Consider the following 27,991-nt stretch of genomic DNA (forward strand, 5'->3'; position numbering starts at 1 on the left):
TTTTTTCTCCTTGTGTAATTGAAAAGTAAAAAATGATTGAAGTAAAGAAAAAAAGTGTTAAGAAAGGAGAGTGAATGTGTGGAGGGAGGGCAGGACAAGGGAGCTGGCGGGTCAGGTTGTGTGCAGATCCCCTGCCTTCCCCGGGCTGTCTGGAGCCCTCCCCAGTGGGGGGGCCGGCAGCCTGTAACAGGGGGGACGGAGAGCTTTCCCTGCCTGCGCAGCTGCTTCATCACCTTCCCCCCAAAACAGCCTTCCTGTCAGAGGCCCGTCTGGGGTGAGACTCTGGATCCTTCACACCCCAGCTCTGCCTTGTCCTGTGTTGGTCGGTGGGAGGAGGCCTGTCTGCTGGTTTGTAGCTGGAGAGGAGGTGAATCTGTCACTTGACCTTGTTTCTTAACTGGCCTTGGGTGTCTGTGTGGACTGATCAGAGTGGACCCGGGTCAGGGGGTCTGTGTGGACTGATCAGAGTGGACCCGGTCAGGGGGTCTGTGTGGACTGATCAGAGTGGACCCGGTCAGGGGGTCTGTGTGGACTGATCAGAGTGGACCCGGTCAGGGGGTCTGTGTGGACTGATCAGAGTGGACCCGGGTCAGGGGGTCTGTGTGGACTGATCAGAGTGGACCCGGGTCAGGGGGTCTGTGTGGACTGATCAGAGTGGACCCGGTCAGGGAGTCTGTGTGGACTCGCAGGAAGGCTCAGCCCACGCCTTCCATTTCTCCAAGGGGGGATCAGGGCTCGAGGGCGGGGTGGGGTGGGGTGGGGGGGTGGCATCCTCTCCGCGGTACTCACTAGCTACTCCAGAACCCAAGTCGCACGCAGGCCTCCCACCCCCCGGCCCCCTGGTGCTTATCCGCTCACCGGATTCTCTGTGGCATGCTGTCACCCCTCTCCCACCCACCGCCGTTGACACGGCCCCAGAGCGTGCCTGTAATGAGGACATCTGGAGGCGGGTCAGCTAGGACAGGCACAGCTGTCCCCAGGGCGCCCGTTGGGGGCCCCCCCCCTCCTGGGGGACAGAGCTGTCCCGCACCAGCGCTCGCCACCAGGGGGCGGTAACCTCCCACTTACTCTGCCAGGGAGCCTGTGGTTGAGCTCCTGTGAGGAAGGAGCTGTTATAACCACGTTTGCAGCTGAAAAGTTGAAGCAGAGAGACCCCCCCACACACAGACACCCAGGGATGAGAGCCACCTGCCTGAAGGGACCCTGCCCTGCTCCTGGGCCTCGAGCCCCCTTCGGTAAACTGCAAACACGGGGCGCTGCGCTGGCCTGCAGGTGACCCTTGCACCCCGCTGTGCCTGTGTACACGCTCGGGCATCCTCTGCCTACGCCGCTCAGATCTGTTGCCATTTATTTGGACCGTGACTCAGATTATCAGCATAAAGAAACACAGAGAACTGAGGTAAAGCAGACGCTTTATTTCAGAGATGGGGGGTTTCTGCGCTGACCACAGGTACCAGGCTTCCCGCGTGGGCTGCTCTCTTGTGTGCTGGTGGGGCGGTCGCCACATGTGTGGTGGGAAGTGCCCTCTCCCGGGAGCCCTGTCCTCGTGCGAGTCCAGGATGACCCTGCGCTCGGGGCCGCGTAGTGACAGTGTTCTGGGCCGGAGCTGGGATTCTGGGGGATTCGAATAGATTTTGGCCTCTGCATCCTAAACTACGACCTCAGGTGGTGATGGAGACCCCCGCCCCAAGTCTGGGGCTGCAGTCTGGAAAACTCCCTTGTGGCCCCTAAAAGACCACCCATCAGGAAAATGCTCTGGGTTACTGTTCACACACGGGCCCGGAGACCCTTGCAGACGTTTGGAAAGGGATTGGGGGTTGGCTTATACCTGTACCTCTTTCTAGAAGAGCCGAATCCAGAGGCATCTTTCAAACTCAGCCACGTGCTTTATCCTGATGCAATATTTGCAGGGTGGGTTTTATTTTTTAAGTCAATTCTGAATTTGTGCATTTCTTCAAAGTGATTCATAAACGTGCAGAGGGGGCTAACACCTGGACCCCAACATGCTCTGTTTTGTCAAATACTCGTTTAACCCTTGCCATATATTGGGGGATACTGTTAAGGACCATAAGAGACTATGTAGCCTCTACATGTAGAGGGTTTTGTTATCTAGAGCAAGTTTGGATGCTGGCCTGTCCTCGGCACCACGAGCCTGCCCGAGGCTGTGGCAGGAGGTGAGCTGGGTGGTGACAGACAGAAAGGCTGTGAATTGGGGGGTGACTTTCTGCATTTGTTGGAGGCGGTGGGTAGTTGTGCAGAGGCCGAAAGGATGGAGCATTAGGTGTGGCCTTAGCGGCTTGGGATGGACCATAACCAGCCCGCTGCCTCGGTGGCCGTGCTGCGGATCTTCTCTGTTAGAGGCCTGCACGGTGCCCCCATCTCGAAGGACGCTGGGAGCACCCTGTGCAGTGGGCACCACAGGCAGGCGATGCTTCCAGGATGCTCGCTTAGTCTTTACCGAGGGCTCTGTTTTGATTCCATGAGTTTACCGTTAGAGGTGTTATATTGGGTCGCCATGTCATTTTTGTTTCTTTATTTCCTTCTCATTTATTTTCACAATTTTCCTCCGTGTTTCTCTACAGATAGCACAGGGGCCACATGGGCAGGATCGCCTGCTGCTTGCTGTTGATCTTATTTTGATGGCTCAGTCGAGGGTGGGAATGCCTGGGGCGTGTACATGTATTGCCTGTGAGTGCCCGCCCTTTATAGACAGACACCTACCTGAGTTCGGGGTTGTGCGTGTTAGGAGGAGTGTGATACAGCGGCTGACAGGGTGGGCCCCAGAGCCAAACCAGCCTGGTTCAAATCCCAGCTCTGCCAGCAGCTTGGCTGTGTGACCTTGGGCAAGGAGCTTCACCTCTGTGCCTCAGTCTCTTCACTTGTAAAGTGGGGTTGCGAGGGCGAAAGAATAAATGGCAAAGAAGAATGCCAGGCTCATAGTCGGTGTTTAGTATATTAACAATTTTATTGAAGTTATTCAAATGCAAATGGTACACTGTCTGTACTGCTGGCATGTACCCTGCTCCTAGGACGTGCCTGCCACCTCGTGGGTGCGTAATGAATATTTGTGCAGCGGTGGAAGGGGAACCTGAGAGTAAAAGTGAAAGTATTGCTCTTTTAAGTCCATTAGATATTAAGCCTTATTTTCCTAGAAGTAATCGAGGCAGTTCTAGAAGTTGCATAAATTATTTTAGGCCAGTAGTCTTTGGCTTTAAGATTATTGCAGCGGGGGGTGTGTGTGTGTGTGTGCGTGTGCATGCACATGCACGTGTGCACACACATGAAGTTACAGGCTTAGATGTTGCTGACATTTAGAATATTGTGTATCAGAACAGAAGACTAGCGGGGCTTGTTACCACTTGTAAATACTCAGAACAGGCTGTAATTTCCACATAGCATGTTGGTACTTAAAAGCCTGTTTTAACGTGAAGTAAGCATTGCTACAAAATTGAAAACCACTTAAGAAGTGAAACACTTTTTAAAAAATAAACCTAAAATAAGAAAATGAATAGAAGAACCCCATAAACTCTAAAGCATACAATCATTATTGCTGATGAGAAGCCCTAGGTTGCTTAGCACAATTAAAGTAAATACTGGAATTGAAAAATAAATGCTGTGTTTGCTGGTGAGGTTTTCTTTCCCTCCCTCCCTCCCTCCCTCCCTCCCTCCCTCCCTCCCTCCCTCCCTCCCTCCCTCCCTCTTCCTCCCCTTCTCTTCCCTCCCCCCCCTCATTGTTCTTAGGCTGCCTTTTAGGGCCCACACAGCACTTTTCAGAAATTCCTTGCCAGCTGCTGAGTCTCCTCCCTTGCCTACCAGCCAGCCCCTGGGACCCTGACCGAAGGTGGCCCTCATTCTTTGCCAAATCTCACCCAAAGAGGGCGCCGTCGGCCTGTGATCTTACCTCTGAGTGCAGGCTGGGTTCCACCCACCCACCCATCCAGGAAAGGTGCCGGCCTCCTGAGTGAGATGCCTGCCGTCTGCTCAGTGCTCAGTAGCCTGCTGTGCTTTTAATTAAATGAACTGTCTTTAAAAACCCGATTCTTATATGTGCAGCAGCATCACCCAGCCGTCTGGCCCGTTACCCGAATCTGAGATGCTGCTGCGTCATAGGGCTGCGCCTGTGGGGACAAAGGTTGGAGCAAGGGGCCTGAGCATCGTATGATCTGGACCTGGGCTCGTGGTTCTGGGGACCAGTTCTCTGTGCTTTAGGTCCAGGATCATGCCCCCCTCACCCAGCCTCCAGCCAGACAGCACGGCCACTACGTGCCAACGTTGGCCAAGTTACCCACCCGCTGTGTTGGGTGCACACTGGGCTGGGTGTGTAATGGCATCAGGGAGACTCCCGAGAGCACAGCTGGGAGTGAGCACCGTTTGCTGGGCACCAGCCCAGGGTTATCCCATCCGTCTGGACTGTTGCAGGGTCTGAAGAGTAAGTACTGTTCGGTCATAAAAATCAAGACAAGCATTTACTAAGTATTTCCGTCTTCTGCTCTCATCCGTTTCTTAGGGGTAGCCTCTGGTGAGGTTCCCGTGTACTCGTTCATGCATGTTCTTTACATGCATAACATATACAGTGTATATAAAACATAAGTGCAATTATGTATATACACACACTGCATACGCTTATACAATATCCCGCAGACACGCCTTTGCCACGTGCCTTGTAAACACCTTGTGGACATCTTTCCAGTAAACCAAGTACATTTCTCCCGATGACTCTCTGGCAGTTCACTACAGGTATAAACGCGATTTAACCAGCAGTTCCTATGGGGGGACACGTAGGTGGCGCCTCCTTTCTTCCTGTATAAACAGTGTTGCCAGCAGCACCCTGACGTGTGAACCCGTTTGTGTAGATGTCTGTGAGATGCGTTTCTGGGAGTGGGATTTCTGGGCCGGAGGCTGTGGTTAATTCCATCCGGATGGGTACTGACAGCCTGCTCTCGAACGTGTTTGTTCCAGTTTATTTTACCCGCGTCGCACGGGAGCCCCTCTTTCCCCACGTTCTCGCCAGTACAAGGGATCGTTGCCGGGATCCCTTTGTTTTTCCTTAATTAGAAACAAAGTTGACCATCTTTTATGCTTGTTGGTCATTTGTGGGGGGTTTTCTGTAAATTGATTATTTATATCTTTTTGCTACTTTCCTGGTAAGGTTTTGATATGTACTTATATGAATTTTAAGAGATTTTTTATATATATATATTAAGGAAATGGATACTTGATTACATATATTGCATATACGTCCTCCAGTTTGCCGTTTGATTTTGTGGAGTGTGTTTTTACCCCAGAAATGTTAATTCTTTTTATTTGTAGTTCAGATGGAGAAATTTTACCTTCCTGCCTCTCGGGCTTGTCTCGTCCCTAGAGAATCGGTTCTGGGCCGAGATGCATGGAAGTGTGTTTTCCTCAATTGCTTCACACGCTTATTTTTGATGCTTGCGTCATCGTTGGCGACTTGGCCTGAGGAGTAAGCTTGGCTTCTGGTTTTCTTTTTCGCACGTTCCGGTGGGTTTCGGCATTGCTCACGAGGCTCTTCTTCCCCTGAAGGTTGAGGTGTCAGTGAGTGGTCAGACACGCGAGCCGGGCCCCGCCGTTGGCCCGTCCGTCTCCGGGCCAGCTTCATGCGGTTGAGTGACCACGCCGTCCGTCTGAGCCTGTTGAGCGATGGGTGGGACAGGTCTCCCCAGCCCTTGGTCGCTTTGGTCCATTTTCCCGCCAGGTTCATTTGCGGTCCCTCATCCGTGAATGTTAAGCTCAACCTGTCACGTTCGGACGACCTTCCACCCACCTGCAAAGGAGGGGCACAGAAGTGCACCCCCAACCTGTTGGCATTGGGGCGAGGCTGCTGCGAGGCCGCGGAGGTACGTCCGGAGAGTCAGCGTCCCTGGATGTTTGTTCACCTAGTGAGGCCACACCCCGTGCCACAGGACAGCCTTGGCGCCTTGCAGCTATGTCCAGCCCCGTGGTTTAGCCTCTTCGCCACGCGGCACCTCAACAGTGCACCACGGCGGCCGCAGGTGGCAGCCTTGCCTCCCACGGAGCTTGTAGGGGAAACGTGGTGCGTCTCCCCCTTGACCACACCTCGGGGGGCCGGTTTGGTGTCGTAACCCACCTGCAGGTGTCTGAGGAGTACTTTCCTTGACAGGAGCGCCTCGCTCTCGGTAGGTGAAAAAGCCGCAGAACCCCTGCCTGGTTAGCACCCCGAGAGGCGGCGGCTCCTGCGCCCTGATCTTCAGCTCAGTCTTGGTCATGATAACTCAGCTATTTCACAGCTGGTGCCGAGGCCGCTGGAGTGGCCAGCGAGGTGAGCGGGCGTGCGGTCAGGTGGCGGGCCTTGTCTGGCAGGTGTGGGCTCTCAGCACGTGGTTGTTGGGTGGGGGCTGGTCAGCATTATGTCAAAACACACACACCCTGGCCAGGTGGCTCAGCTGACTGGGCGTCACCCGGTGCACTGGAGGGTCACGGTTCCATCCCTGGTCGGGGCCTGTGCAGGAGGAAACTGATCGGTGTTTCTCTCTCCCAAGGATGGAAGTGTGGGCGAATTCGGGTTGTTTTCTGAGGTTTTCTGGCTTCCCATCATTTCTTTTTCCATCTCTCTGAACCCCAACAGGGAGGTTTGATAAAGACGGTGGGATCCGAGGTCCTGGCAGGACGTGAGGGTGGGAGACTTCTCCTTTGAGGACACTTTTCCAGCTCGAGTCCTGTCTTGTAACCATGTGTTATAATGGGGGGGGGGGGCAGGTGGGTCCAATGCGATGAGGGTTCGTTCTGTGGACTCTTTAAAATAGTGGCAATTTTGGTATTAGCCTGACAGTCTTAAGGTCCAGCTTGTGGGGGTCTCTAACCCTTTAAATAGGTCAATTAATCAAATCAGAATTCGGTGGCAGTTTAAGTGACTTCAGCTCTGTTTAGTCTTAAACTAGTCGCGTTTGAAGCTCAGCTTAAATTCCATAATCTTTATTCACAGGGTTTCCCATGTCCCGGACGCTCGGGGAGTCCCTGACATCACTGGCTGCCCCTCTCCACTGCCTCTGTTCCCAGTCCCCACCCCAGGCCTCTGCACTCACTCTTACCCGTCCTGGGAGAGCGCTCACCCAGAAAGCCATAGCCCGCTCCCTCACCGCCTTTGGGTCTTGGTTCAAATGTCACCTTTTTAAGTTTATTGGTCGTAGACCATGATAACTGTTGTGAGTAAAGCAGATGGGAACTATGACAAAAAATGACAGGAGGCACCTAAAGGGGGCCTGGAAGGCCTCCCCGAGGAGGTGATGTTTAAACCAAGGTCTGAGGGATGCAGACAGCCAGGCGAGGTCCAGGCAGAGGGAATGGCCGTGCAGAGGCCTCTGGTAGGAAGAGCAGGTGTGTTCACACAGGAAGCCAGCACGACCGGAGGGCAGTGAACAAGGGAGATGGGCAAGTCCTGAACGTCTCTGCTGAATTTCTGTGTCAGTCAGGGTCCCCCAGAGAACAAAACTAGGTGGAGGGATGGGTGGATGGAGGGATGGACGGTGGGTAAAATATTAGTTTTGCTTGTTTGGAAATTTATATAAATGAACACATATGTTTCTAATTATTTGTATCTGGTTTCTTTGGTTCAACATTATGTTTCTGAAATTCATCCATGTGGTATTAGTCAGAGTTCTCCAGAGAAACAGACCAGTAGGATGTGTGTGTCTATAGAGGGAGTTATTTTAAGGACTTGGCTCACATGAGGCAGGCAGGTCCAAATGTGTAGGATGGGCCGGCAGGCCAGAGACCCAGGAGTTCAAGTCCGAGGGTCCTGTTGCAGAATTTCCTCCTGCTCCAGGAGACCTGGTGTTTTTATTCTACTCAGACCTTTAACTAATTGGATGAGGCCCACCCACTTTAGGGAGGGCGTCTTCCTGCTCAAAGCTCACCAGTTTAAATGTCAGTCTCATTACATCTGGATGTTTTCTAGTTTGGGGGTGTCCTAGGAGTGCCGCCGTAACGTTCTCCTACACGTAGTTTTACAGCTGTGGGTATGCGAGACCCAGTTCACTCTTGTATTATTATTTATTAATTATTGTCTTAGTTTCCATTCGAACAGCTGTAAACTTCCTTTTGTTCCACCCTGTATGTTCACATTTCCTTATTTGTGGTGCATTGTTTTTTTTTAAATAACTCCAGCTTTGCCATACTGTTTTTGTTTTGGAATTTTAGATCTATGCTCATGAGAGACATTAGTCAATCTTCTAACATCTGTGTCCAGCTTTAGAATCAAAGTTATGCTAAAGTCATAAAATAAATGGGAAGAGTCCCCCTTTTGTCTTTCCTGTTGAAGCCTATGTATAACCAATACTGTTTCTTCAATGTTTGGAGGGTTTCACTGGTCTTCTATGAGGGCCTGGAGAAGTTTTTAGAGATTTAATTTAACATGATATAGACCTAATTGGTTTTCTCTTCTGTCAGTTTTGTAAGTTGTAATTTTCTAGGAATTTGTCTATTTTCTTTAAAATTTTAAATATCTTGCCCGGCCGGGCGTGGCTCAGTGGTTGAGCGTCGACCTAGGATCCAGGCGATCAGGGTTCGACTCCCAGTCAGGGCACATGCCTGGGTTGTGGGCTGCAGCCAATCAATGACTCTCATCATTGATGTTTCTATCTCTCTCTCTCCCTCTCCCTTCCTCTCTCTGAAATCAATAAAGATATATTAAAAAAAAAGAAAAAGAGAAAAAAAAAAAAAGAAAAATTTAAATATCTTGTCATAAAACGTTTAGTTATATTTTTGTAGACTTTTTAATATCTGTAGGACCTGTAGTGATGTCTCCTTTTTCCATTTTGATAACAGCAACTTGTACTTTCTCTCATTTTTCTTAATTAGTCCTGTCAGAGGTTTATTGAATTTATTAATGTTTTCAAAGAGCCAATACTTGACCGTTAATTTTTTTCTATTGTATATTTGTTTCCGCTTTAAGTTTTCTACTCATTTTTTTCTTCCTATTTTCTTTGGGTTACATTTGCTGTTCTGTTTTCTTGCTTTTTGAGAATAATATGTAAATCAGTGATTTTCCATCTTTTTTCCTAATATATGCATATAATATTATAAGTTTTCCTCTAAAATGGCTTTTGCTGCATCTTACAGCGTTGATGTGTCACATCTTCATTATCTTTCACTTCAAGATATTTTCTGATTTCCACTTTAATTTCTTTGACCTACAGCTTATTTATAAATGAAGTACTTCCTTGTAAACACTTGGGGATTTTCTGGTTATCTTTTATGTCATTGATTTCTAGCATAATTCCACAATGTGATGAGAAAACACTCTTAGCCTCTTGACATTCTTTCAGATTTGCTTTATGGCTCAGCAGAGAGCCCATTCATATGTACTGGGAGAGAGTATGTATTCTTCAGTTGTTAGGTGTAGCACTTCACAGCAGCTTACGGTCTGTTGGGTTACATTTGTTACTTGCATTGTTCATGTCACCTGTTGCCTTACTGGTCTTCATGTCACCTGTTGCCTTACTAGTCTTCATGTCACCTGTTACCTTACTTATCTGGTGTAGCTGTTGCTGAGAAAAGCGTTAAAATTTCCAACTATGATTTTGATGTATTTTTCATTTCTGATCTGTCAACTTTTACACAATATTATCAGGCACATGCAAATTTGGACTATCTCTCAGGCAAATTGGCCCTTTTATCATTATTAAATGCCCCTCTTTTTTGCTAGGAATTCTTCTTGTCTTTGTGTCTATTTGCACGATACGAGACAGCTGAATCTGCTTTCTTCCAATTGGTATTTATATGGTATAACTTTTTCCATTCTTCTACTCTTTGTCATCTTACTATTTGTTTTCTATTTGTTCCGCTTATTTTATATTCCTGTTTTGACTTCTTTTGAAGCAGTTATTACCTTGTTATTATTTCATTGTTCCACTCTACTAACTTGCTTGTTACACATTACTGTTCTGGGCAGTTATTCTAGAGATTACAGGGATACCCTTGACTTTCTAAGGTCTAATAGAAACTATAAAGAAGAAATAATATCTTAGCATGTGCTGCTTCTGTAAATGCCTATAGATTTGCGTCTACCTGTCTATCCTATCTATCCATCCATCCACCCATCTGTCCCTAAAGACCTTGAGCTGTTAATGTGATAGTCACCAAAATGAGTTAAAAGGGTGAGGTTGAAATCTTACAGAATCTCTGAAATTCTTAAACTTTTTTGAAACTGTTACCAATTTTCCCAGAAAAAGGAAAAAAAAATCGTTTTAGACAAGAATCATTTATAAATTATTTTCATCAGAACCCAAGTACACAGTCTATGTAAAAACTTAAAACATTGCCCTTGCGTACAGAGGTGTCCATTAAATGCACATCCATGCATGACCCTCAGATAACAGGCGATCTCTGCTTTTATCCCTAATGCCACACGTTCCACGAAGCTGCAGGGACTGGCGGTTAGTGTGCATTTAATTTTGGATTCATGATGCTCTTATGAATCTTCTGGTGAAGGTCAGATGAGACAATGTCCAGGTTTATTTTCAGAAAGACTGTCACCAGGCAGGCAGGTACATGCTCTGCAGTGGTCTGAGGAAGCCTGGCTGAGAGCTCTTGTTAATCTGTAAGCACATGATCCTTAGTCAAAACCAAGGTATGATCTCCTCAGTCTTTTCCCCTTCAGAATTGATGTCCTCTGCGCCCTTTGTAACTTCCCCTGCCTGTCCCCGATTACACCACCTCACTTAGCAATTTGATGGAAACCGTAATAGGTGTTACTATCCACAGGATTATGTTTCACAGGGGAGGTAATTTTCCACTGCTGTCAGTAAGCGGGTGGGGTCGGTAAAAGAAAACCTTTGGCTGTATTTAAGGACTTATTCACAAGAACAAACTGTAATCAGGAAGGTTTATTTTTACAAAGTGCAGTTCTTTTAACCATGGGGATATCTGTTTTCTTAGATTTGGTGGAAACATTCAGAAAGAGACACTCTCTGGTGTTGGAAGGCTTACTTTCCCAGTTCCTTTGCTTTGACAAATTCATTCTGAATGAGACATTTTGGATATTACCAGCTGAGTTTCTGGTTTCATTTTGGATTCTTCATATCCTCTGAGGGCTAGGGAGGGATATTAATAGAGATTACTTGAAATAAGGCATGAGATTTTTCTGCCTCTAGAATATGGGCAAAAGGTTAAAGTCAACATATTGGTGCATGGTGACAGTCAGGAGGCCCGGGCACCCCAGATGGCTCTTGCAAGCTGCTTCTGGCTGTCCCTGTCCTCAGGGCTCCGACAAGAGCAGGGGCAGCCACGCTCTGCAGCAGGAGCTTTGGAGAGAAGCTGTCCTAAGGCAACTGGGAGTAAAGAAGTAGCTCTTGGATAGACTTCACAGCCCATGTGAAGTGTGTGTGTGTGTGTGGTTTGTGTTTCAATGGCCAGCCTTCAGGCCTCTGCAGTGACCCCTCTGGTCACGGAATCTCTGTAAAGTCTGGTTAAGTTTATCGACCAATCTAGATTCAAAGCCAAACGGAGGCTTCGTGTCTTGACTTGCTGGGACTGCGACATCAACGTACCACGGCCCAGGCAGCTTAAACCACACGCATTTATGTTCTCACAGCTCTGAAGGCTGACCAAGGTCAAGGTGCCAGCAGGGTTGCTTTCTCCCGAGGCCTCTCTCCTTGGCTTGCAGATGGCCACCTTCTTGCTGTGTCCTCGTGTGCTCATGTGATCTTTCCTCCGTGTACACATGTCTGATGTCCCATCTTGTGTCCTAGTCTCCTCTTCTTACGATGACACCAGTCAGGGCCTACCTGAAAGGCCTCTTTTTAAGTTAATTACCTCTTTAAAGGCCCAATCTTTAAATATTCTGAAGTGCCGGGGGTTAGGGCTTCAACATGCATATTATGGGGCACAGTTCAGCCCGTGACACTATTAGGGCAATTTTAACTCTGGTGGAAACAGAGTTGAACGGTGGTTACCAGGGCCTGGGGGTGTGGGCACAATGGGGAAGTGTTGGCCAAAGGGTGTGCACTTTCAGTTTTAAGATGAGTTAGTTCTGGAGAGAAGATCAGTGCGCAGCATAGTGACTATAGTTAATAATACAGTGCGCAGCAGGGTGACTGTAGTTAATAATACAGCGTGCAGCAGGGTGACAGTAGTTAATAGTACAGTGTACAGTAGGGCGACTGTAGTTAATAATATAGTATGCAGCAGGGTGACTGTAGTTAATAATACAGTGTGCAGCAGGGTGACTGTAGTTAATAGTACAGTGTGCAGTAGGGTGACTGTAGTTAATAATATAGTATGCAGCAGGGTGACTGTAGTTAATAATACAGTGTGCAGTAGGGTGACTATACTTAATAACACAGTGTGCAGCAGGGTGGCTCTAGGGAATACAGTGTGCAGCAGGGTGGCTATACTTAATAATACAGTGTGCAGCAGGGTGACTGTGCTTATTAATACAGCACGCAGCAAAGTGACTGTAGTTAATAATACAGTGCACAGCAGGGTGACTGTACTTAATAATATAGTACGCAGCAAAGTGACTGTAGTTACTAATACAGCATGCAGCAGGGCGACTGTAGTTACTAATACAGCATGCAGCAGGGCGACTGTAGTTACTAATACAGCATGCAGCAGGGCGACTGTAGTTAATACAGCAGGCAGCAGGGCGACTGTAGCTACTAATACAGCATGCAGCAGGGTGGCTGTAGCTACTAATACAGCGCGCAGCAGGGTGGCTGTAGTTAATAATACAGCAGGCAGCAGGGTGGCTGTAGTTAATAATACAATGCGCAGCAGGGTGACTGTAGTTAATAATACAGTGGGCAGCAGGGTGACTGTACTTAATAATACAGTTCGCAGCATGGTGACTATAGTTAATAATACAGTTCGCAGCATGGTGACTATAGTTAATAATACAGTTCGCAGCATGGTGACTATAGTTAATAATACAACGTACAACAGGGTGACTGCAGTTAGTGATACTGGATTGTATCTGAGAGTAGATTTAAATGTTCTCTCCACACCCACATGTCAATATGTTAATTAGCTTGATTGTAATAACCATTTCACAGTGTATATGCATATGATTAATCATGTTATTCCCCTTAAATACATACATTTGTTATTTGTCATTCATATCTCGATAAAACTGGGGGGAAAGAGTATCTACAGGAATTTACAGGCACCATTGTTCCTAACACAAGCATTGGGTGGTTCTCTTTTTGATGCTAGTGACTCTGGGCCCAGTTCCAACGTGTGTGTCAGGTGGGGGGGGCAGGTCCCCACAGCATCAATTCTTAGACACCAGCTGGGTGTCCTTCAGTTCAACTCAGTTCTGACCCCATCTACCTAGAGATAGCATCAGATCCCAAACAGGTAAGGGCCCAATTCCACAAGACTGCCTTCCCACCACACACACACCCCAGATGCCAAGCGCAAGTACAGGTTGTCACCTGGGCTTCTGACCAACCAGGCAGGTCCAATGACCCCCTCCTTGGGTTTGATTAATTTGCTAGAGCAGTTCACAGAACTCAGAGAGACATGTTACTTACTGGATCAGCAGTTCAGTATAAAAGGATATAGTTCGGGAACAGCCAGATGGAAGAGATGCTTGGGCACGGCGTAGGGGAAAGCGCGGAGCCCCCACGCTCTGAGCATGCCACTCTCCCCAAATCCCTGTGTGCTCAGCAACCCAGAAGCTCTCGAGCCTGGTCCTTTTGGGTTTTATGGAGGTTTCAGTGTGATGAATGTGAAGGCAGGACTGATTAAATCATCGGCAACTGATCCAGCTTCCAGTCCTGCTCCTTTCCCTGCAGGTCTAGGGGGTGGGGCTGAAAGTACAGTCCTCTGATCACATGGTTGTCTCCCCTGATGGTGCCCAAAAGTCACCTCACTAACATAACAGAAGATACCTTTACTCTCTCATCACTTAGAAACTCCGGGGGTTTTAGGAGCTCTGTGCCATGAACCAGGACAAACACCAAATATATTCTTCTTATTATAAATCATAATACTGCACTCTTTCAACGGCACCCACCTCCACTTGGCAGCCACTGAGCTCCTTTCCCCGTGCCCCACATCCAGCCCAGGTGGCAGAGAAAATACCCGACTGACTGGCTTGAGAGAGAACAGCCCTGTGGCATTTTGATAACAGATTCAGAGCTGGGGGGTCACTGATGAGGCTGGTCCCTGATTCTGCAATCACATGGAAAGTGCCACTTTACAGGAACGTGACAGAGCCGTGGGGGTGCCCTCCTCACCTACGGTTCACTCTCCGTGGAATTCAGTGGCAGCTTCCTGGTTTTCCCATCTTTTTAAAAGATTATTTTCTTTGATACTCAATGGAAACAGTCACGCAAGGTGTCCTGATTGTGTTAAATATTTTTTAGGCCTGTGCAGTAGAGGCTCTTCATTTTTAGTGACTTTTTCATTAGTAGCGGCTTGAGGCCTGAAAATGACTGTCCTTTGGGCTTCTTGATGTCCAAGGTCAGAGTCCAGCAGGTGGAGAGAGGCGCCTTGGGCCTGAGGGCTGGAGGCTTCTTCTCCGATTCCTCTCCTCTGCGTGAGGAACCTTCTGGAGGAGATTGCGTGAGGATCAGTATCCATTCACGGCTCGTCGTGGTGATGTTGATAGTTCTGTTCTGTTTCTAAAGGTACTTTCCTCCTCGCAAGGCTCTGCCCAGGCCGGGCACTGTGAGCAGGAGCAGCACCTGGAAGTGGTCGGGATGTTGGAATAGGCAGCTTTCAATTCCAAGCCACTTTTTGAAAAACATGACCAGGAAGCTCAGACATGGCGGGTTTTTTAACCTTTGCAGCCTACGGGGGTTTCCCACAGAGGCTGATCCTCGCCTGGAGGCGCGGGCCCCTCTCTAGAAGGGCGCAGGACTCTGACTCAGGGCTCAGTGCTTTTGTTTCTCGGGTTCACCTACAGCCTGTCTAGAGGACGTTTTCAAAGAGGTAGCCTAACACTGCCCTCTCCCTCCCCCTCCGCGGTCCCCGTTCCCGTCGCAGGCCTCTCTGCTTTTTCCTGACGTTCGGCCTGCTCTTACACGTGTGTGAATGGGGCGCGGGGATCGGGGACAGCTGGCAGGGCTTAGCACTCACACTCACAGGGCCTGGGGTTTGATCCCTGCCCTGCGCCACCTCGGGGTCTCTGGGTCGCCATCTATAGCGCGGGAGGAACACTGCACACTTCTTAGGGTCACCATGAGGTCTCACCTCGGTGAGGGGCCAGGCAAAGCACCCGCAGCCTCCCCCCCCCACATGTGGCAGGTGATGAGCCCCAGCAGCCCCGCACTCACCCCCCCTCCCGGCCTGAATGTCGGCGCCCAGGTGCCTGCCTTGCAGCTCTGTCTCCGCCGGCAGGTTGCAGCCTCTGGTCCCGCAGCCCTCGCAGAGGCCGGGCCTGGACAGTGGCCCTGCCCAGGGAGCTGCAGTCAGGTGTGAACGCGGGGCCTGGTCTGACTGCTCTGCAGTCGCTCAGCCCCGGGCCAGGGTGGATTCATACTTTCCACTGTCGCTGGCCAGCGGTTCCCGTATCAGCCGGCGCCCGGGAAGACGGAAGGACGAGTCATTCTTTCCATTCGCGCCCCTGCTTCCTGCTGGCCCCGATGCCAGCACCCTGGGCCGGAGGAAGCGTGAGTGCTGCCCGGCCAGACCGGCCTCGTTCCCAGCGCCCCGGAGGACGGACGCGGCGGCCTCGGCCCGGGGCGCTCGGCGGGGCCGGTCCCTGTGGGCGCAGCACAAACGGCCTCTCCCTGCCCCGGCCCGGGCCCTGCGCGGGAGCCGGGAGGCGGCCGCCGAGCGGAAGCTCCGGCCTGAAGGAGGCGGAAGGCGGCCGCTTCCGGGCTCCTCGCCGCGTCGGCTGCAGAGGCTCCGACCCAGAGCAGACTCCACGCCGGCTCTTCCCGCCAGCCCGGGAGGCGCACGGGTGCTTGTGGCTTTCGCTTTACAGAGCGGAAGGCGTCTTAACAGGAAAAAGGGAAGATTCCTCTGCTGGGGCCAGCCCTGCAAGTCCAGGCGGCTGGAATCGGAGCTCCTGGCCCGACCGCCAGCCCGCCTCGGCCTCAGCTCAGGGGCCCTGCCGGCACTGCTGCAGGTTTAGGAACCTTGTTCAAGGGAAATGAGAGGCGGGTCTGTTTTCGGACCCCTGACTAATTCCTTTTATTCTGTGTTCTGTAGGGCAGAGCAGGCGGGAGGTAAGCAGAGAGATACAGGGCCCAGGACTAGGCAAAATCTTATCTCCACGGCAAACACGCCTTCAGGTGACTGAACTGTCCCCTGGACGGCCGGCCGGCCTTCCGTTGTGCTCGGGACTCTGACCTTGGCTGGGTCAGCCAACAGCCCGCTCAGCCGCGTCCCACAGTGTGGACTGACACCCAGGCCCCTCCGCGCGGCTCCCGACCCGCGGCCGCCCGAGCTCGGTGTCCAAACCCCACCGCTGCCTTCACACCCGAGCTGGCCGCCTGTCCCTCTTCTGCCCTCTCCTGTCACTCCGTCTTCCAGAAACGGGAGATGGCGTTGGCACCCGAAGCTGCTCCCATCGTTCCCTCTGCCCCGCCCTCGGGGAACCAACCGCCGTTCAGTCTCCCGGGAGGCGCGCGCCTGGGTTACCGCATCGCGTTTTACTCATCAATTGGTTCTAAACCCTGGAAATCAGTGAGCACGTCCGGCTTCGGGTCCAGGCAGGTACCTGACGAGCGTGTTCTTGGCCTCGAAGTCAAATGGATACTTTTTATACTCAGAAAACTGCCCAATAAAAATCTGTTATGTTTCATTTGGACCCCACTTTCTTGAACAGAGTTTTTATCTCTGCTGAGATCATCCCGTTTCCGTCAAGTCCACTTTCAGCAGCTTCCCTGGGTGACTCGTGGAGAGAAAGCCTCGCCCCGGAGAGCAGCGGGGTCTCGCGCGGCGTTTCCACGCTGGCTGGGGTCTGGGAGCAGAGTCGGGACCAGCCAGGGTCTCCCACCCCCGTGGGACGCAGAGTGTTGAGGCTGGAAGACGCCTCGGCGAGCAAGCTCGGTGGTTTTGAAATGGCCTCGTTTTTGTTTTTTGCTGTCTTTAATGAAATGTCTTTTTGAAATGAACTTTTCCACTGGACCCAACCTAAAAAGAGCAAAGTGTCGCTGCCGTCGCTCAGCGGGGTCTGTCCTGCAGCCCCTCCTGGGTCCCCGCCCCTGTGCCACCTCCACACGCGCCCGGGACTCTTCGTGTTTCATCACTGCTGAATCTGAGCCCCGAAGAGGGCAGGCGGTCAGACCCGCACCCCACCCCTCTGCCTCTGTCCTCTGTGTTCTCCCCGCCATCCGAGAAGCAGCGGGTCCGGGACCAAAGTCAGGGACTTGCACTCAGGCTCTGACACCCGAGCCCCCAGGGGGATGGCGGCAGCCGGCTCCGGGGAGTCTGATCTCCGCTTTCTCACCTTGGCTCCCGCGGGAACCCCTGCGTCCCCCCCAGATGCGCATGTGCCCTTCAGACAGTGCAGGTCACCGTGTATCTTCAGCCTCCCGTCCTCGGAGCCGCTGGGGGCTGCGTTTCCCTGGGGACAGGGTGGCCGTCCCCTGCCCTCCCGCGGTCACTGGTTCTGTTAGTGACAGTGAGATCAGGTCTTTGATAGGCGCGGTGCTGTAACTGACCAAGTTAAATAAATTGTCTTCACGATTCACTGCAAAGTCCTGCAGCATTTTTATCTGTATGCTCGGCATAGTTTGAATTTAAAATGAACTGATTGGCATTGTTAGGGAAATCTGATTTCTTTCATGAAAAGTACAGTCATGCTTTGACATGATACTTGTTTTAAAGAGGTAGATGTAAGTGTAATTTTTATAGATGACATCGAGTCCGTTCTCAAGTGGTGGCATCAGCTCTCCCGATGGGGTCGGGGGGCCCAGGCATGGGCCAGGGACAGAGCAGTTCTGAGTTAAAATTCCGTTTCCTTGGCACCGACACGGGGCACCGTCTCCTCTTTTCATCAACAGACTCCTCAGGGAGCTTTTTTGTAAAGTCACCCAGAGGGAAGTCAACGTTTTCCAGAAAGTTCTTACGGTTCTGCGTGGAAGCGTTCGGCCAGCCCGGTGAGACGGAGCCGCTGTTGCTCACTCGTGGGGGGAGGGGCACTGCCCCGCGTCCTGCTCCCTCCGAGCCCTGGCGGAGCTTCAGGAGCAGCGGGCTGGGCCGCGGTCCCACCCGGCTTACGCTGTACCTTGGGGATTATTTCTCTTTGCCTTAAAAATAAAAGTTTTAAAGTAACCAGTTGTCAGAAAGAGTTTCCTGGCAGAGCTTGGGAACCTGTCTCGTGCTGACACCAGTGGTAACCGGCACAGGCCCAGTTTCCAGTCTGGTCAGAGCGGCTTGACCGGGCACCACTCGCCTTTGTTTCTTTATTTCTCCAATTCCCTGGAGGCGCTCAGCCTCCCCCGGCTCTCACTGTGCTTCCCGGACCCGTGTCATCATCCTGCCCCCTCTGAGGTCCTGTCGGTATTTCCCGTTTTTAGCACATTATTTTATTATTGTCACTTCAACCAAATTTTCTTCTGGTGCATTTCAGGTCATTATATTAAATATTAAAACTATTAAAGAATTGCAACATAGTTTCCATTATAAAACCCTGTTTCCATCATTCAAGGCCGGACAGCGGTCCTCCTTCCGTAAGGAGGTTTTCCCGTAAGCGGAGGCCCCACAAACCCGTGCCCTCGAGGGGACGGTCAGGGAGGGTACGTGCCGCGCGCTTCGGTGGCTCCGATTTTGTTCTTACTTTCTACAGCCTGTTTGTTCTGGGTGTAAAAGATGGGGGAATGGTAAAGGAAGATCAGGGGTTTACATTTTTACAGACACCTCGGTTGGCATCCGTCCTCGGAGCAGTTTCCCAGGAGCCTCAGAACTGGCCTCCTGGGGTGTCCCCCAGCCCTTCCCGCGTGGGTGCCGCCTCGCCCGCACTCCCAGCGCCCTGCCTGCGAGCCGGCCTCGCCTTTCACCAGCCACGGTCTCTCGAGTCACAAACCCTGCAGCCTCTGTTACTAATTTAGGCAGATTTGGGTTTGTATTAGAGCACTCGAATAAAAGATGAATTTGGGGAAAATTTTTTTTTAATTTATCCTGTTGAAATAAACAATGAAGATGTCCCCCTTTTTCCCCCATTGATCCCCTCCACCCCCATCCACCCACACCCAGGCCTTCCCCATGACGGGAACATTTTTTGAATGATCTTGACCCTTTCTCTGTTCAGAGCCCGAAACTTGGTGAGCTCACCAGTGGTCCCTTTCGGTCGTGTTTGCGACTCATCAGAGAAATCAGAGGCACGCCCTTGTGCCTGGACCAGGTCTCATCCTGTCTTGGGGATGCACAGGAAGGTGTGGGTGCACCCTGGGGAGCAGTCAGAGGGCATGAGTGTGCCTGTTGACGCTGCCAGTTCTGAGGTGCACGACCTTGGACAGGTGATCTGAGCTCGCCGAGTCCCGTTTCTGCAAAGGTAGGGTGGGACCAGAGCGCTCACCGGGGCCGGGAACCTCGGATGAGTTGAGATGTGTGGAGCACGGGCTGAGTGTAACTCACACGGGGGATCAGTCTGAGCCTGCGCAGTAAACGAAACTGAGCTCGCTCCCAGAGGGTCAGGACCCTCAGCAGGACCCAGATCCGGACGCTGCGACTGAGTCCCTGGGACAAGGGGCTGCCTCAGAGCGTGGCCTTTAAGGAGCGAGGCGGATCTGACCATCGCTGCAGGACGTCGCGGGCCTCACAATGAGTCCTTTATCTCATTCCTGCCCTTGAAAGTCACAGAACCGCCCCCACAGCGGCTCCTCAGGGCGTCCTGCGTGGAGCTGCACTGTCCCAGCTCATTCAGGAGCCCGTCAGCCCCTCCCAGGCCAGCAGGAGACTGTAGTAAACTTCTGACACCACTTTCTTTGTCAGATGAGTTTTCTTTTCCCCCCTAGTCTTGGCCTCGGTCCCAGTTTTCCAACAGTTCCTGGCATAAGTCAGCTACATTTACCATCTGTGCGTTCTGGCAGTTTCCAGGGACTCCGAGGGGAATTTCACGCGGCGAGGATGACAGCCGCTTGTGATCGTCTCATTCTGATGATGCTACTGGAAACCTACTTCTAGTGTTTATGTTTCAATGGCCCTTCAGAGTGTCAGGATCTGCCTGCGTCCTGCACTGTCCCGGCCACGGCAAGTGTGCTTCTATTTTAAAAGGCTGAACCATTTTGAATGATGCCATCGCATTCCCCTAAAAGCCATCGTTTTATTAGAATCACACAGTATTTCTAACACGCACTGAGAAATATTTTCAGGAAATCTTTCGAACTGAGTTCTGTGTTGAACGCCGAGGCCCTCGCGAGGCGATGGCCAGAGAGGCCGGTCAGCGTGGCTGCTTCCTTGAAGCACAAGCACATCGAAGCAGCTTCAGGGGCTCTGCCTTCCTTTTGCTCATAATGCAAAACAATACACCAGTGATTAAATATTGACCTGCCCCTTCAAATACCTAATGGGGCGCCGCTCACGGAGCAGCGGCCTCTATCCTGCCGTAATCCCTGTGCATTCTCATCACACTTCCTCTATTTAAAAAAAAGAAAAATTTTATTGATTTCAGAGAGAGAGAAGGAGGAGAGAGAGATAAACATTAATGATGAGAGAGTCATTGATCGGCTGCCTCCTGCACACCCCCGACTGGGGATCGAGCCCACAACCCGGGCATGTGCCCCGAACCAGAATCAGAACTGCGATTTTTTGGATCCTAGGTCGATGTTCACCTGCTGAGCCATGCAGGCCGGGCTCATCGCACTTTCTCTTGATTCCAGAGCTCTCTCTGATATGAAAAGAGTTTTGCTTCATAGCTTATTTGTTTGGCCACGAGTAGGTCTGGTTCTGGGGCCGGATTCAGTCAGTTGTGGCGCTGAGCCCGGCCCCGGGCTGCAGGCGTATCTGGAAGACAGGGTGTCCGTGAGAACCCAGGAACTGCCGTCCATCTAGGACTCTGTGGCCAGGAGCGTCTGGGGTCTGGAGCTGAGACTTGAGCACTGTCCTGGTTTCTGGGTTTTCTATGTCATCCCACTTTCCCTGTGGAATAGGCCTCCTCAGAATCACTCAGGAAATGAGAGTGGTCGGAGCTGCTGGTGAGTCAGCCGTGCACAGCTGCAGCGAGGAACGAATTAGTCAGAGGCCTCGGTGGCCAGCAGGAGCCGGTGCCCCCAGGAAGCAGCGTGACCGTCCGTGGCTGTGTACTGGGAGTCACGTGGTATCGTGCTCCAGGCGCCTGGAGGCTCCCTCTTCAGTGAATTTGAGAGAAAACTGAGAAGTTCCGCGGAGCAAAGGGGCACGGCCCTCTGTGCAGTGGGCCAGCCCTGTCGTTAGCTCCAGGGGCTCTGCGCCCACTCCATCTCCATCCGGGATGGGCACGCTCACCCAGGGGCCCCTGGGCCTCCTATCCTAGGTCGAGTCTGAGAAGGGACTGGCCTCGCAGGCGGCGTCTGCCCTTCGTTTGCGTGTGACACACCTCGTGCCGCAGGCCTGGGACGTGGAAGGCACCGTGTGTGGTCTTCAGGGCGCTGGGCGCTGGGCGCTGGGTCAGGAAGGTGCCCTCAGTCAGTCAGTCAGTGCGTTCGGCCTTCCATCACCTGTTTCAGGGAGAAGGAAAGCTGTGGAATGGGGGGGATGAAAGTTTGAGTCATGGGTCATCTGTAGAACTGCATCTCTGGAGGAAAATGCCGACAATACAGAGCCAGCCTCCAAAACGGCACGTGGAGGGAAATGAGTTTGCTGTTTCACCGGCACCGCAAGCTGGTGAGAACATCGAGTAATCGGTCACCTCTTCCCCGTCTGTACGCTCGACAGGTACGTCGAGCATTCGGTAACTACGGCTTGGGAGGTACCTCTCTCGCTTTGAATAACTACTTATTCCAGTGGGTTAGATCTGAAAGGGAAGGAACATCAGTAGAGCTGTCCGCTGTGATGTGTGTACACATTTGGGGGGGACACCCTGTGCGTGTACGTATATATTTTTAATTGGCGTTGCTAATGGAATTATTCAGTTAGGAAGGGAGCCTCGTACTCACGCCTCCTTCCAACGCTGATGAAATTCCGGTTCACTACGATGCCCCTGGCAACCTGGTAAATGTTTTCCTGGGAGAGTCCTGGAGGCCAGCTCTGCCCGTTTGCTGCTCGTGATAATCGGGGAGGTTCCCATGGAGATTGGTCCACAAGTAAACCCCAGTGTTTGCACGTTCCTACCCCCCACCCTAGACCATGCTCTCAGACCTTGCCTGTGCCATAGACCTAGAGTTTGTGACCCCTCAAAATTTATATGTTGAAACCTACCCCCCAATGTGATGGCATTAGGAGGTGGGGCATTAGGGAGGGGATTAGGTCATGAAGGCAGGACCCTCAAGTGGGATTAGTGTCCTTCTAACAGACCCCGGAGAGCCCCCTCACCTCTCCCACCAGGTGAGGCCCCAGCAAGCAGACAGCTGTCTGTGAGCCAGGAAACAGGTCTCAGCGGATGGCGCATCTGCCGGTGCCCTGACCTTGGGCTTCGCAGCCTCCAGAATGCGAGGCCTCCGTGTCTATAGTATTTATTCTGTTAGCTGACCAGACTAAGACCGTGGGACAGGAGTCACCTGGGGACCTGCACTCAGGTGGACCTGCCGTGGGGCCGTGTTCTGCATCTGTCACGGGCTCACAGGATGAGTGCTACAGGCCGGGCCACCCGTGTGTAGAGTGAACCATGTCTGCCGAGCCGCAGGAGGCCGCGCCCTGGAGGGTGCCACTGCCTGGTACCAATACTCACAAGCCCTTCTGTGTCCACGACATCACATGACACCCCTCGGCAGGGTCGGGAAACACCCCGGGGTGGAGGAAAGCTCACAGGCAGGTGGCCCGAGCCCCCTGCTGGCCCTCCCACCTTGCATGCGAACCTCACTTTATCCTCGGAGCACGTGGTTGTCGCCCAGACTCTGCACAGCCTCGTAAAGGTCCGACAGGCCCTTCCCTTTCCCCATGGGCTGGGCCCTCTCCGCACAGAGACGGCCTCTAGAACTCTGGGTTGTCCCGTCTTCTCAGGGCCTCGGCGATGGACTCTGAGGCCTTCATTCTAAGATTTCTTTGCACAGCCCACCCGGCCTCACCCTCCAGCGTGCAGGGGAAGGACCCAGAAATTTCAGAAGGACAAGAGGGGATTTCGACTTCAGTGACCGGGGGCATTGCTAGTTGTGTGCACAGAGGTTGAAGAGGTTTTCGAGTTCCTTAAGGTTGATTTAAAGAAAGAATCAAGAAAATGTTTGCCAGGGGACTATCTCAGCCTAGAAACCTCAGCAGTTGCTGAATTTCGAAATCACTGACAGTCGGAACACAGGTTCGGGACTAGCTGAAGAATTATTGAGCCGAAGTGACAGCCTCCCTTTCCTTTGATTGTCCCCGTGGAAATAGGATAAGACCTTGGTTATTTTATTACCATGGAATTTTCAAATAAACCAGCAAATCAACATCATTATTTTAAGATCCTAGGAAATATGATTCAGGGCTTGTCATTCGTTTTTCCAGGGAAGAAACCGTTATAGAAATTTTCTGCAGGGGTAAATGTCTGCGCCTTTTCCAGTTAGCGGCCAGCTCCGTCTCATACGCCTGCAGGTTTGAAAAGAAATAGCGCTGGGAATGTGGGAGTAAAAATAGTTACAGTTGGCACGGCTGTGTCCTTTCCCGTAGTGTCGTGGGTGCCTTTCCTGTTTGCCTTGGGTCTCTGTTTAGAAAAAAGTGCCCCATCCAAGTGAGTGCCAAGAAGGTGGCATTTGAAGAGGCCAGTTAATCACTGTGGTGGAGCTGCCGGCCTTCCTTCATCAACAGCAGGGAGTTAGTGGGTTTGCGTATACGGGGGCCCGACCCCCAGCTTCGTGGGTGAAGGCAGGTGTGACTCCCGCAGGTTTATGGCAGGCCACGGCATAGGCCACGGCGTACGCTGACTGTGTCTGCACGTGGCTGGGTGTGTTTGGAGCGGGGGACTGGAGCTGTCCTTCAGTCCCGTTAACCGTTTTCTTGAGGGGACTTTTCCTTGGCAAGATGAAGGCAAATGTGAACAGGGGCTCAGCTCCTTCAGAGACCTGAGAGGGTGTTTAGTAAGGGTGGGCCCTCCAGATGGACACGTTTTATATTGTCACACAGGCTTACGTCGGGGGTTGTGTTAATGTCCTGGGGCTGCTGCAACAAAGTACCCCAGCCTGGGTGGCAGCTGCCATCATCTTACGGTTCAGGAGGCTGGGAGTCCAAGGTCAGGCGTTGGCCGGACTGACCGCGTCTAAAGCCCCTGTCCTGGGCTTGCAGGTGCCCCTTCTGGCTGTGCGTTCACTCTGTCTTTCCTGTGGACGGAAAGGGGCCGCGTGCTAACCTCGCGAGCTCGGGGGAGGCCTGCATGGCGGCCTTGCGAACTCAGTACACACAAAGGATGGTCTGAAATTAAAACTTCTAAACTCAAAGCAGTTTATGGCGGGTAGTCGTGTCCTAGGCTGGCATCTTCCCTGACAAAGGTCCCTCTTTACCTTCACTGAGCCTGTCTGTTGTCTTTTTGCATCTGTGATAACACGTCTTTGGAATGTCCAAGTAATTTTCCTTTTGCCGGACCCCTCAAAGGACATGCACTGCTCTGCAGGGACCACAGATCCCCTCATCGTTACTGAGTTAATTGTTGGCTGTTAACTCTCCTGCACCCACCCACATAAAAGAAGTGCGTCCATCATTTTACTTTCTGTCCAGTCCCAGAGGTTTCCCCCCTTTTCTTTCTCCCACCTCCCTAATCTATCACCATGGATTTCATGTAACCCACTTGTGTTTCCTCTTTGATTGTAATGTATCAAACAAAGTGCAGAACTTCCATTCTCCAGGACATTATTTTGGTCCATTTCGAATTTGCTTCCTGGAAATTGTCGACAGTTTTGACTCGAATACACTCACAAAAATTCTTCACAGGTTTGAGTGTTTCTTATGTTGACATTCCTCTGTGTGCGCATCCCCGGTGTCCCTCTGTGTGCCCACGTTTCCTCTTGTAAGGACACACATCTGTAGGATTACGACCCACTCTGACAAAGCCACCTGACTCTAATTACCTGTGGAAAGGCCCTGTCTCCAAATGCAGTCGCATTCTGCGTGCTGGGGGATAGGACTTCAACATAGGAATTTCGGGGTGGGGACACAACTTAGCCCAGGACAAAGGTCATAGAAACCACTTGGAAATTGAAAAACTATTTCTTAGACTCAGGTTATTTAGAAATGCTGTTTCTTTTCTAGAATGGTTCTGTCTTCCTCTTAGTGGGAGATGGTGCTCTGGCATTTTATTGTGGAAGAATTGCAACAACATAACCTAATTCTCTAAGCGACATTTGAGGTCATTGGGGGGTTTTTACTCTGTGAGAAGATGACCTTAGAAATTCACCCACGATGTTCTGCAGAGAACAGAGTGGACCTTTGCCACTTAGGAGTCCTGGCTGAGCATCCCCCATTCGCACGTGCTCCTCCTCACCGTCCCTGGGTGTGCCACCTGCAGAGGCCACCCCAGAGCGGCCAGGTGTCCCCAGGGGATTGTCAGCTCCTCAAGGAGCCATGAGTGATTTGTTTCTGTGCTCACCACCTGGCATAGTCAGTGCCTGGACCCTGGTAGATATTGGATGGATGGATGGATGGATGGATGGATGGATGGATGGATGGATGGACGGATGGACGGATGGACGGATGGACGGATGGACGGATGGATGGATGGATGATGGATAATGGATGGATGATGGATGGGTGGATGGATGGATGGATGGATGTATAGATGGATGGATGATGGATGGATGGATGGATGATGGATGGATGGATGGATGGATGGATGATGGATGTATAGATGGATGTATAGATGGATGTATAGATGGGTGGGCGATGGATGTATAGATGGATGGACGATGGATGTATAGATGGATGGACGATGGATGGATGGATGGATGGATGGATGGATGATGGATGGATGGATGGATGGATGATAGATGATGGAGGACGGATGGTTAGATTGATGGATGATGGATGGATGAATGAATGAGTAGATGGTGGATGGATGAATTGATAAAAATGGCAAACCACTTTACATCTACCTCTACTCAGACGTATTTCAGAAGAATGTTCTCCATCGAGGCTACACCCTCCTCCTAGCCCTTGGTCTTTTTCCTCCACCCTGTGCAGCCCTCTGGGGACCGCTGCTGTAGAAGCCACCAGGATCGTGCAGTCTCTTTTCCCCTGTACTGGAGGGGCACCAGCACCACCCTGGCTGTGGGGAGGATTTTCCGTCTGCCTCCACAGTTTGTCCTTTTGTGGCCCTAGGCACCCAGCACCACCCTGGTTTTGAGCAACCCCAGCGCCTCATCAGTAGATGTGTGTTCAGACTCAGGAGCAGATCAGCATCACCTGAAGAACAGCCAGGTTAGAAAGCGAACACTCCGAAGAGTAAATATAATAATTATGTGAAGTCATAGGCTGTCCTGGAAAGGGCCCTGGTGGCAGATTCCACAAGGCAGGATGCCGCAGCGTGGCTACTGGCCGGCTGACTCCCTCCTTCCGCCCATCACCTTTGATGTCGGTGGACAGATGAGTCAGGAGGCACCAGCACACAAACAGACCCGGCACGGGCAGGACCCCTGAGTGGCCACAGCCACAGCTTTCTCCACTGCGCAGGATGGAGACGGGCGACCCTGAGTAACAGTCCCCAAGCCTGGGCTCAGTCTCCCAAGACACCCAGGTGCTGGGGGCCCAGCCATCCCCTGACTCCACTGCTCCTTGGTGCCAGGGGCGGGGACATCGCTGCAGCCGGGCCTGAGTCTTTCTGTGGTCACACCACCCCCAAATCCACTGTCCTGCTCGCCGCATAGACCTTTCAAAAGGTCAGACCCCAAGCAGAGGGTCTGGGAAGTGGTCACCGTGCAGGCTTGTCCTCATTTCTCCAGAAGGCCACTTCCCGTAAGCCGAGCCCTGTGACAGCATTTTTCCACCTTTGGATTTTCCGGACAGGACAAAGTAATGAAGCAAGCTACTTAAACCTTTCCTGCTTCCCCTTTTCATGGGGAAAGCACACTGTCTTTCCACATCTGCGGTGGAATCGAACATTTCTTATAAAATCTACCACTCGGGGAAGAACCCGCTGCTATTCTGGACCCGCTTCCTCCTGTTCTCAGTTCGGGGTACGGGGGGGTCGCTCGTCCCCTCTGACCGCCGCTCGCTGGGTTGGAGGCTGGGCCTGGGAGCGCCGGGCCCGTGGCTGGAGAAGGCTCCTGTCTGGCTGGGCTCCTCGGGTCCACCCTGCCCCTCTGCTCAAAACCGTCTCCCTCCAAGGGCTCCCCTCTGTCGGCACACAAGCCCTGGTCCTTCCAGTGGCTGAAAGGCCCACACGGCCGTGCTCCCGACCACTTTCTCTGTGTCCCTCCCCTGCAGCCACCCTGAGCCTCCCGCCGGACCTCAGGGCCTTCTATTCCTTGGGTCTGCAGTGCTGTTCCCAGCATCCCCGGTCACCCCTCTCATCCTTCAGGTCTGATGCATCCACATGGCATCTTCTCAGGGATGTCCTACCTGCCTGGTCTTCCCCCAGCTCCTTTTCCCGACTTTCCCCATCCCCCCTCTGCCCCAGCACTGACCGTTATGTAAACATGTTCTCCCCGTTGAGAATGTGAGCTCCACGGGGGCAGGAGTTCTGTCTGCTTTGTTCATTTTTAACCCCCAACCCCAAGGACAGGGCTTGGGTGGATGGATGGTGGATGGGTGGATGCATGGACGATGGATGGATGATGGATGGATGATAGATGGATGATGGATGGATGGATGGATGATAGATGATAGATAGGATGATGGATGGATGGATGGATGGATGGATGGATGGATGGATGGATGGATGGTGGATGGATGGTGGATGGATGGTGGATGGGTGGATGCATGGATGATTTATGGATGGATGGATGGATGATAGATGATGATGATAGATGATAGATAGATAGATAGATAGATAGATAGATAGATAGATAGATAATAGATG

The 27,991-nt window shown here is 51.7% G+C and overlaps 1 protein-coding gene and 1 long non-coding RNA gene across 3 annotated transcripts in view; one reads left to right on the forward strand and one right to left on the reverse strand.

The window, feature by feature from the left end:
• The window catches only part of RCAN1 (regulator of calcineurin 1), a 50,707-nt gene that overhangs the window by 9,787 nt on the left and 12,929 nt on the right, over positions 1-27,991 (forward strand). The window lies entirely within an intron of this gene.
• On the reverse strand, positions 10,851-15,824 carry LOC308557966. 2 transcript variants are annotated; one of them, XR_013998918.1, is made up of 2 exons: positions 15,261-15,824; positions 10,851-14,669 (listed from the first exon to the last, which is right to left on the reverse strand). It is a non-coding gene; the product is annotated as an uncharacterized lncRNA (long non-coding RNA). The 2 variants fall into 2 exon arrangements; XR_013998919.1 differs by having other exon boundaries at positions 15,300-15,784.

The sequence above is a fragment of the Miniopterus schreibersii genome (genome assembly GCF_964146895.1).
Source record: "Miniopterus schreibersii genome assembly, chromosome: 5".
Taxonomy (NCBI): domain Eukaryota; kingdom Metazoa; phylum Chordata; class Mammalia; order Chiroptera; family Miniopteridae; genus Miniopterus; species Miniopterus schreibersii.